Here is an 11,169-nt window from a genome sequence, read left to right on the forward strand (position 1 = left end):
TGTCCTTAGTCTGTCCCTCGAGACCCGTCACCTCACATTTCTCTCCAGCTACACCCCCGTCCAGGACTGTCCTGGAGTCCCCAATACTGTGTCAATTGTAGCGCTCTCTGAAATACTACCCGTGCCGTGTGTTAGTCAAGAGAGGCAGAGGGGAATTAGGCAGACCAAGCGTGGCTGAGTCTTTGCTGTAGTGAAACAGGGGTTCGTTTCATGATACAGTGCTGCAGCTTTCCGAATAGAGAGCTGATGGGTTCCACCGAAACCAAAGGGTTTGAGGTGTTGGCAGGCAGGACGATAGAATGTGGGAGTGTTTAAACTCGATGTGGGGATTGTTGCTGTAGTTATTCTGTGGAGTTCCTTCAAGGAGGTGATTCTGAATGCAATGGATCAACGTGTACCCATGCAAAGCAAAGGCACTGAGCGTCATTACAGTCCAGCCTGGTTCAACGGAACTAACAAATAATTCATCCAGAAGAGAAAAAGGTATTTAAGGCCATGACGGTAAATGACACAGAATTCAGCTGGCTACAAAACCCAGAAGACAAACCAAGAGTGTAAAAACTGCAACAGATTAGGAAAGAAAATATTCAAATTGAACATAGCAAGAGAAGAGAAGGGTAATAATACTGCCAGAGGTAGGTTTTGACACTATTCACATTCCGCCTTGATCTGAATAGGTCTGTTGAAGGGGGCGATTGAGAAGAATAGAGGAGAAATGAAAAGTAAGGAAGAATGAGCAAAAGGTCTTTTCATTGCCCGGGGTGCAGAACGCTATGGTCGGAACCGGCAGACTTTAAAGCGCGTGTGTAGGAAAGTAAAGAGCGACCTTGTGTGTGAGAAGAGCACAAGAAAGTTGTGCTCGGAGCTGCGCCCTTGAGGCAAGAAGCGTGTTGTCAGGAAAACTGCTGTAGTGAAAGCACGAAATTAAAACCAGAAACTGCTGGCAACACTCAGCAGGTCAGGCAGCATCTGTGGAGAGATACTCGTTTTACCAGGTCAGCATTGTGCACTTTGATTGATACTTCACACAGCTCACAATCTCAACACCTCCGGGCGGCAATCAGCTATTTGCTGATTTAAGCAAACAGAGGTGAACCAGCAAAGCAAAACCATCCAATGAGACTTCCGAATGGACTCAAACTCAGGACTTGCGGGTGTATTGAATAAAGGACACAATACGTCAAACCTTAAATGCAATAACTGCGAGGATGTAACATAAGAACATAAGAAGTAAAAGCAGGAGTCGGCCATACGGCCCCTCGAGCCTACTCCGCCATTCAATAAGATTATGACTGATCTTCGACCTCAACCCCACTTTCCCGCCCGACCTCCATATCCCTTGATTCCCCTAGAGTCCAAAAATCTATCGATCCCATCCTTGAATGTACTCAGTATTTACAGCCCTTTGGAGCAGAGTTCCAAAGGTTCACAACCCTCTGAATGAAGAAATTCCTCCTCATCTCGGTCTTAAATGGCCGACCCCTTATCCCGAGACTATTCCCCCTAGTTCTAGTCACTCCAGCCAGGGAAAATAACCTCTCAACATCTACCCTGTCAATCCCCTTCAAAATCTGATATGTTTCAATGAGATCACCTCTCATTCTTACAAACTCCAGAGAGTATCGGCTAATTCTACACAATCTCTCCTCATAGGACAGCCCTCTCATCCCAGGAATCAATCTGGCATCTATCCGACAATGTGGAAAACTGCCCGGGTATGTCCTGTCCACAAAAAGGACAAATCCAACCCAGCCAATTACCACCCCATCAGTCTACTCTCAATTATCAGTAAAGTGATGGAAGGTGTCATCGACAGTGCTATCAAGCGGCACTTACTCACCAATAACCTGCTCACTGATGCCCAGTTTGGGTTCCGCCAAGACCACTCGGCTCCTGACCTCATTACAGCCTTGGTCCAAACATGGACAAAGGAGCTGAATTCCAGAGGTGAGGCAAGAGTGACTGCCCTTGACATTAAGGCAGCATTTGACCGAGTCTGGCATCAAGGAGCCCTAGTAAAACTGAAGTCAATGGGAATCAGGGAGAAAACGCTCCACTGGCTGGAGTCATACCTAGCACAAAGGAAGATGGTTGTGGTGGTTGAAGGTCAATCATCACAGCCCCAGGACATTGCTGCAGGAGTTCCTCAGCAGTGTCCTAGGCCCAAACATCTTCAGCCGCTTCATCAATGACCTTCCCTCCAACATAAGGTCAGAAATGGGGATGTTCGCTGATGACTGCACAGTGTTCAGTTCCATTCACAACTCCTCAGTTAATGAAGCAGTCCATGCCCGCACGCAGCAAGACCTGGACGATGTTCAGGCTTGGGCTGATAAGTGGCAGGTAACATTCGCGCCTCAGAAGTGTCAGGCAATGACTATCTCCAACAAGCGAGAGTCTAACCACCTCCCCTTGACATTCAACGGCATCACCATCGCCGAATCCCCCACTATCAACATCCTGGGGGTCACCATTAATCAGAAACTTAACTGGACCAACCACATAAATACTCTGGCAACAAGAGCAGGTCAGAGGCTAGGTATTGTGCGGCGAGTCTCTCACCTCCTGTCTCCCCAAAGCTTTTCCGCCATCTACAAGGCACAAGGAGTGTGATGGAATACTCTCCACTTGCCTGAATGAATGTAGCTCCAACAATACTCAAGAAGCTCGACACCATCCAGGACAAAGCAGCCCACTTGATTGGCACCCCATCCACCACCTTAAACATTCACCCCCTCCACCACCAGTGCACCGTGGCTGCAGTGTGTACCATCTACAAGATGCACTGCAGCAGCTCGCCAAGGCTTCTTCGGCAGCACCTCCCAAACCCGCGACCTCTTCCACCTAGAAGGACAAGGGCAGCAGGCGCATGGGAACACCACCACCTCCAAGTTCCCCTCCAAGTCACACACCATCCTAACTTAGAAGTATATCGCCGATCCTTCATCGTCGCTGGGTCAAAATCCCGGAACTCCCTCCCTAACAGCACTGTGGGAGTACCTTCATCACACAGACTGCAGTGGTTCAAGAAGGCGGCTCACCACCACCTTCTCAATGGCAACTAGGGATGGGCAATAAATGCTGGCATTGCCAGCGATGCCCACATCCCATAAACGAAAAAAAACTCTAGTGAACCTTTGTTACACCGACTCCAAGGCAAGTGTATCCTTCCTTAGATAAGGAGACCAAAACTGTGCACAGTACTCCAGGTGCGGTCTCACTAAGGCCCTGCACAATTGTAGCGAGACTTCCTTAATCTTATACTCCAACCCCCTTGCAATAAAGGCCAACATGTAATTTGCCTTCCTTACTGCTTGCTAGCTTTCTGTTTCTTGCACGAGGACACCCAAATCTCCCTGAACACCAACATTTGAAAGTTTCTCACCATTTAAAATTGTTTCTGTTTTTCTATTCTTCCTTATTGCTTGCTAGCTTTCTGTTTCTTGCACGAGGACACCCAAATCTCTCTGAACACCAACATTTGAAAGTTTCTCACCATTTAAAATTGTTTCTGTTTTTCTATTCTTCCTACCAAAGTGAATAACCTCACATTTACCTACTTTATACTCCATATGCACGCAGAGCCCAATGGATTAGCAATCCAATAATGTAACCACTCAACCAGCTGGTTGCATAAATGGTGCTTAAAAATTCATTTATTTCCGTCTTTCAATGCAAAGCCCTTGATTCAGAGGGCAATCAACAAGAAAGATAGCTTTCAATCAGCACTAAAGGTTTTCAAAACTGAAAGCAACCGAAAGCGTGGCCGAGTGGTCTAAGGCGCTTGATTAAGGCTCCAGTCTCTGCAGAGGCGGGGCATCGACCCCACCGCTGCCAGAATTTGAATCTGTTCATCTTATGGCCGCTTCGCCAAAAATCCTTCTTTTGCAGTAATGCTGCTCACGACACAGGCATTGAGAAATCAATCCTTACCACGTGAAAGAGAAATGTTGCTCATCAAAACCGGTTCACTTCTTGAAATCCGTTGAGGTGGGGCCGTAAGTGGATGAAGCTCAAGCCTTTGCTGAGGACTGATCGTTCGGGGTCAGGGAGGGGATAGTGAAAATACTGCAAGGGGGTGAGATTGGAGAAGGGATGGGGGTCAGAGGAAAGGGATGGGGATGAGGGACGTTGATGTCCAAGAGTTGTTGAAGCTTGCGATCCTTGACACCTGAAAGGAAGATAAAATGTTTTCTTGTTAAAGCTGCGGATGAGGCGAAGGATGAAGTGGGGCTGCGGACCAGGCCAGCTCTGAGATAGAGTCGCATGCTGCTGAAGGGGAGAGGCGGGCAGCGAGCATGTGGCGGCGCCTGCCGTGGAACGCGGATCTCATACATAGAAACATAGAAGATAGGAGCAGGAGTAGGCCATTCGGCCCCTCGAGCCTGCTCCGCCATTCAATGCGATCATGGCTGATCATCCAAATTCAGTACCCGGTCCCTGCTTTCTCCCCATACCCCTTGATCCCTTTAGCCTTAAGAAATATATTCAACTCCTTCTTGAATATTTATTTAATGTATTGGCCTCAACTGCCTTCTGTGGTAGAGAATTCCACAGGTTCACCACTCTCTGGGTGAAGAAATTCCTCCTCATTTCTGTCCTAAATGACTTACCCCTTATCCTTAGACTGTGAGCCCTGGTTCTGGACTTCCTGCCATCAGGAACATCCTTCCTGCATCTAGTCTGTCTAGTCCTGTTAGAATTTTATAAGTTTCAATGAGATCCCCTCTCATTCTTCTAAACTCCAGCGAGTACAAGCCCAATCGACCCAATCTCTCCTCATACGTCATTCCTGCCATCCCAGGTATCAGCCTGGTGAATCTTCGCTGAACTCCTTCCATGGCCAGAATATCCTTCCTCAGATAAGGCGACCAAAACTGCACACAATACTCAAGGTGTGGTCTCACCAAGGCCCTGTACAACTGCAGCAAGACATCCTTGTTCTTGTACTCGAATCCTCTCGCTACGAAGGCCAACATACCATTTGCCTTCTTAATCGCCTGCTGCACCTGCATGCTTACCTTCAGCGACTGGTGCACAAGGACACCCATCTCAGGCTGCGGCCAGAGCCGTGGGTGGAGCAACGCTATCTGTAATCCCGGGTGGATCCGGGACACGGAGAGTGGGGGGGGATTTCAGTAGGAATGCGGTGCAATAAGTGCGAGCCGGAGACAGTTGCTGAGGGAGGAGATGGGGCTGTGAGTGAGAGCCAGTCTGGCAGATGCCTGGTCAAAGAGCAGGAGGGAAACAGAAAGCAATGGAGATGAAGAGGGTGAAAAAGACAAAGGGGAATCCGGCCCGTCACAGAGACCAGCTGAAGCTCTCCAAGGCGGGCAGAGCTGAGGGGGAAGCGGCGGTGAATGAAACACTGACATTACAGCCAAACGCTGCTGCAGCCTGAGCTGAACACAGGGAGCCTCCGCCTCCGCCTCCGCCGGCAACACCCAGCGGCTCAGGCAGCCTCTGTAGGGAAAGAAGCCTAGTCAACGCTTCAGCTCCCCGGACCAATCGGAGCCTCCGGCCCGCGGTCTGAGCCACCGCCAGCTGGCTCAGCCAATCAGAGCGCAGCCCCGGGCCGCCACCGACCAATCGCAGCGTGGCTCTCATCCACACCCAAACCCCCGCCTCCCGAGGACAAGCCGACGGACAGCTGGCTGAACCAATCGCTGAGCGCCGCCGCCGCCGCGCTCCGACCAATCGCAGCAGAGCCGTGCAGTTCCTCTCCCGTCCAGCGTCATTGCGTCATTCCCCGGCAGCGTCATTGCGTCATTACGATGGGCGAGTCGGGCCTGCTGCTGGGCGCCGGAACCAATGAGTGAGCGGAGGCGGGACAGCGCTCTTAAAGCGGAACCGCACTCCAAATTAAGGTTGTGCAACTATATTTCGGTGATGATCATTAAAGCGGGAACCGAACTGCGGAAAGTCAGAGGGTGAGAGAGGAGGAACCCGGGAGAGAGGACGGGGCAAAGAAATAGGGGGAAGGGAAAATAAATAAAGAGACAGTGAGGTTTATGGAGGGATTCCAGAGCTTAGGGCCTCGGCCGCTGAAGGCACATCCGCCAATGGTGGAGCGCTTAAAATCGGGGATGCGCAAGAGGCCATAATTGTGGGAACAGAGATATTTCGGGGAATTCTAGAGCTGGAAGAGATTGCAGAGATAGTGAGTGACGAGGCCATGGAGGGATTTGAAAACATGGGCGAGAATTTAAAAATCAGGGGTTCTGGACCGGGAGCCAATGTAGTTCGGTGCGCACAGGGGTGATGGGTGATCGGGACTTGGTGCAAGTTAGCACACGAACAGCAGAGTTTTGGATGAGCTAAAGTTTATACAGGATGGAAAATGGTAGCCTGGCCAGGAGAGCATTGGAATAGTCGAGTCTAGAGGTGACAGAGGCATGGATGGGGGCTTTAACAATGTTTGTAATGAGGCAGGGTCGGAGATGGGTGATGTTGCATACCTGAAAGTAGGCAGTCTTTGAGATGGATCGGATATTTTGTTGGAATCTCATCTCAAGGTTGTGAACACTCTGGTTCAGCAACAGACAGTTGCCTGGGAGAGGAATTGAGATTGTGTCAGGGACCGAAGACAATGACTTTGATCTTCCCAATATTTAGTAGGAGGAATTTTCTGCTCATCCCGTACTGGATATCGGACAAGCAGTGCGACAAATCAGAGGCAGTGTAAGGGTCGAGAGAGGTGGTGGTGAGGTAGAGCTGGGTGTCGTCAGTGTATATGTGGAAACTGACACTATGTTTTCGGATGATTTTACCGAGGGGCCGCTTGTCGATGAGAAATAGGAGGGGCCAGGGATAGATCCTTGGGGGACACCAGAGGAAATTGTGCGGGAGCAAGAAGAGAAGTCGTTGCAGGTGATTCTCTGGCTAAGACAGGAGAGATAAGAATGGAACAGGGCAGGGCAGTCCCACCCAGCTGGACAACAGAGGAGACGAGTTGGAGGAGGATGGTGTGGTCAACCGTATCAAAGCCTGGTGACAGGTCGAGAAGGATGAGGAGGGATAGTTTACCGCGGTCACAGTCACCTAGGATGTCATTTGTGACTTTGATAAGAGCAGTTCCAGTACAGTTTCAGCAGGGGCGGGAACCTGATTGGAGGGATTCAAACATGGAGTTCCTGGAAAGATGTACAGGGATTTGGGAGGCATCAACACGCTCCAGGACTTTGGAGTGGAAAGGGAGTTTCGAGATGGGGCGGTAGTTTCCAAGGATAGCGGGGTCAAGCGGGAGTTTTTTAAGGAGTGGGGTGATGAAGGCAGCTTTGAATGGGAGGGAAACAGTACCTCCTTTAAGATGCTTCTTAAAACCTGCCTCTTTGACCAAGTTTTCGGTCACCTGTCCTAATATCTCCTTATGAGGCTTGGTGTCAAATTTTATCTGATAATCACTCCTGTGAAGCGGCTTGTGATGTTTTACTACGTTAAAGGTGCTATATAAATGCAAGATGTTGTTGTTGTTTATCGATATGTTTATCAATATGGGAGAATATTTAATTAAGCATCCACAGTGTATAACTTAATGTTTTATATGTATACTTCAAATCAGCATTTATATAATTTAAAACATTAAGTATGAATAAAATGGCCTATCCATAACTCACAACATTAGAAATATAAATCCAAGCAACATGTCTATAATCTAAGGCAGCCTGTGTACAATGTAACCAGGTATACTTATCTCTCAACATAGTGTATATCTGCAATATTGCATTTATAAGCTAACATTATTGGTGGAAACTATATGTATGTGTGTGTGTTATTTACTGCAACTTATCTATACATTCAAATGGCAAATCTTAAATTTCAGAAAACAAGTCTAACTTTAAACAGTGGATGAATAATTTAAAAACATGTATGAATAAAACAGTTTGTACCTATTTAAAGTAGCTTTCTTGTAATCGAATACAGCCATAATTACACATCATATCCCAAGATGTTTTATAAATATATTAAGAGTAAGATGATAATTAAAGAAAGGGTAGGGCCTATTAGAGCCCATGAGGGTAATCTGCGTGTGGAGGTGGGAGACGTCAGTAGGGTTTTTAATAAATACTTTGCCTCTCTTTTCACAACGGAGAGGGGCGAAGCAGACATTGTTCTCAGGGAGGAGGAGTGTGAAATATTATATCAACCAAACATAGTGAGAAAGGAAGTATTAAGGGGTTTAGTAGCTTTAAAAGTGGATAAATCCCCAGGCCCTTTTCCCTCATATGCTTGTCTAGCCTCCCCTGAAATGCATCTGTACTATTCGCTTCAACCACTCCCTGTGGTAGCGAGTTCCACATTCTCACCACTCTCTGGGTGAAGAAATTTCTTCTGAATTCCCTATTGGATTTCTTGGTGACTATCTTATAGTGATGGCCTCTAGTTCTGCTCTTCCTCACAAGTGGGAACATTCTCTCTGTATCCACTCTATCAAAACTTTTCATAATTTTAAAGTCCTCCATTAGGTCACCCTTTTTGCAAGAGGAAAAAGACCCAACCTGTTCATCCTTTCCTGATGTGTATACTCTCACATTTCTATCATCCTTGTAAATCTTCTCCAACCCTCTCCAGTGCCTCTATATCCTTTTTATAATATGGCAACAGAGAGACACCAGCAGAAGGAGATAGTCAGAGGTGTGACTGAGTAAAGTGAGTGATACAGAGAGACACCAACAGAGGGAGATAGTGAGAGGTGTGACTGAGTAAAGTGAGTGATAGAGAGACACCAGCAGAGGGAGAGAGGTGTGACTGAGTACAGTGAGTCATACAGAGAGACACCAACAGAGGGAGATAGAGGTGTGACTGAGTACAGTGAGTGATACAGAGAGACACCAGCAGAGGGAGATAGAGAGAGGTGTGACTGAGTACAGTGAGTGATACAGAGAGACACCAGCAGAGGGAGAGTGTGAGAGGGGTGACTGGGTACAGTGAGTGATACAGAGAGACACCAACAGAGGGAGATAGTGAGAGGTGTGACTCAGTACAGTGAGTGATACAGAGAGACACCAGCAGAGGGAGATAGTGAGAGGTGTGACTCAGTACAGTGAGTGATACAGAGAGACACCAGCAGAGGGAGATAGTGAGAGGTGTGACTCAGTACAGTGAGTGATACAGTGAGACACCAACAGAGGGAGATAGTGAGAGGTGTGACTCAGTACAGTGAGTGATACAGAGAGACACCAACAGAGGGAGATAGTGAGAGGTGTGACTCAGTACAGTGAGTGATACAGAGAGACACCAGCAGAGGGAGATAGTGAGAGGTGTGACTCAGTACAGTGAGTGATACAGTGAGACACCAGCAGAGGGAGATAGTGACTCACTGGTACAGTGACAAGGTACAGACTTAGTGAACATAGCCTGGCCATCGAAAAAGGCAGACACAGACAGACCCGGCTGCCAAGAGAGGACAGGATATGCTCTCACTGCAGTCAGGGAGTGGTGGAGACAGAGATGCACTTCCTCACAGCTTGTGGAAAATATCAGGGCATCAGGGAGACTTTCTACCAAAAATTCACACAAATATGCCCTGAATTCAGAAATTTGAATGACGACCAAAAACTCCCATACCTACTAGGGGAACAGAGAAACTGTGTAACCTTAGCGGCACACTATGTTACAGCTTGCCATAAACAGAGGGACAACCAGTAAACCGAAGAAAAGAGTATATACAAATTATACGAATGTATATTTATACACTCAGGGATATATCTGTTTATACGCTGTATGAATAGATCTGCGTTTATGTGTTCAACCATAAATGTTTTTCGATGCTTTGGCAACATAAGATGTACCTTATCATGCCAATAAAGCGATTTGAATTGAAATTGAATTGAATAGTGAGAGGTGTGACTGAGTACAGTGAGTGATACAGAGAGACACCAGCAGAGGGAGATAGTGAGAGGTGTGACTGCTTACAGTGATACAGAGAGATACCAACAGAGGGAGATAGAGAGAGGTGTGACTGAGTACAGTGAGTGATACAGAGAGACACCAACAGAGGGAGATAGTGAGAGGTGTGACTGAGTACAGTGAGTGATACAGAGAGACACCAACAGAGGGAGATAGTGAGAGGTGTGACTAAGTATAGTAATACAGAGAGACATCAACAGAGGGAGATAGAGAGAGGTGTGACTGAGTACAGTAATACAGAGAGATGCCAACAGAGGGAGATAGAGAGAGGTGTGACTGCGTACAGTGAGTGATACAGAGAGACACCAACAGAGGGAGATAGTGAGAGGTTTGACTGAGTACAGTGAGTGATACAGAGAGACACCAACAGAGGGAGACAGTGAGAGGTTTGACTGAGTACAGTGAGTGATACATTGAGACACCAACAGAGGGAGATTGTGAGAGGGGGACTCTGTAGTATTATAAACAAAAGATATTCTGTCGTATCATAAACAAAAGACTTATAAACGTCCTTGAGGAGCACAATGTCTTGAGTAAAAGCCAAATTGGATTCCTATCAAACTATAGAACATCCGATCATATCTTCACCCTACAGACCCTAATTGACAAACATGTTCATCAAAACAAAAGCAAAATCTACGCATGCTTTATAGATTTCCAGAAGGCTTTCGATTCCATCTGGCACGACGGTCTATTCCTGAAACTTATCGAAAGCGGGGTAGGGGGAAAACCATATGATGTAAATAAATCAATGTATACAAACAATAAATGTGCAGTTAAAATTGGAGACAAACAAACAAAATACTTCCCACAGGGGCGTGGTGTGATGCAGGGCTCGCCCATCTCACCGACACGCTTTAATATTTACATAAATGAATTGGCAAAACTACTTGAACAATCTACAGCACCCGGCCTCACCCTATATGAATCCAAGGTTAAATTACTCCTCTATGCAGATGACCTGGTTCTGCTGTCACCAACTAAGGAGGGTCTACAGCAGAACCTGGATCTGCTGGAGTCGTTCTGCCAGACCTGGGCCCTGACAATAAATCCCCAAAAAAACAAAGTCCTTGTGTTCCAGCAAAGGTCCAGACATCAGGGACCCAGAATAAATTTCACACTAGGAACAACCAAAATTGAACAAACCACTAACTACACATACTTGGGCTTAAAAATCAGTTCTATGGGAAATTTTCATCTGGCTGTGAATGAACTGAAAGAGAAAGCAAGAAGGGCTTTCTATGCCATTAAAAAATCAAT

The 11,169-nt window shown here is 47.0% G+C and overlaps 1 long non-coding RNA gene across 1 annotated transcript; it reads right to left on the bottom strand.

Annotated features, from left to right (window-relative positions):
• Window positions 1–3,636: 3,636 nt before the first annotated feature.
• LOC147110199 (uncharacterized) lies at window positions 3,637–5,522 on the bottom strand. Its single transcript, XR_015080402.1, has 2 exons — window positions 5,022–5,522; window positions 3,637–4,171 (listed from the first exon to the last, which is right to left on the bottom strand). It is a non-coding gene; the product is annotated as an uncharacterized LOC147110199 (long non-coding RNA).
• Window positions 5,523–11,169: the final 5,647 nt, after the last annotated feature.

This window comes from Somniosus microcephalus, chromosome 12, assembly GCF_052327205.1.
Source record: "Somniosus microcephalus isolate GS21.2 chromosome 12, FLI_Smic_1.0, whole genome shotgun sequence".
Taxonomy (NCBI): domain Eukaryota; kingdom Metazoa; phylum Chordata; class Chondrichthyes; order Squaliformes; family Somniosidae; genus Somniosus; species Somniosus microcephalus.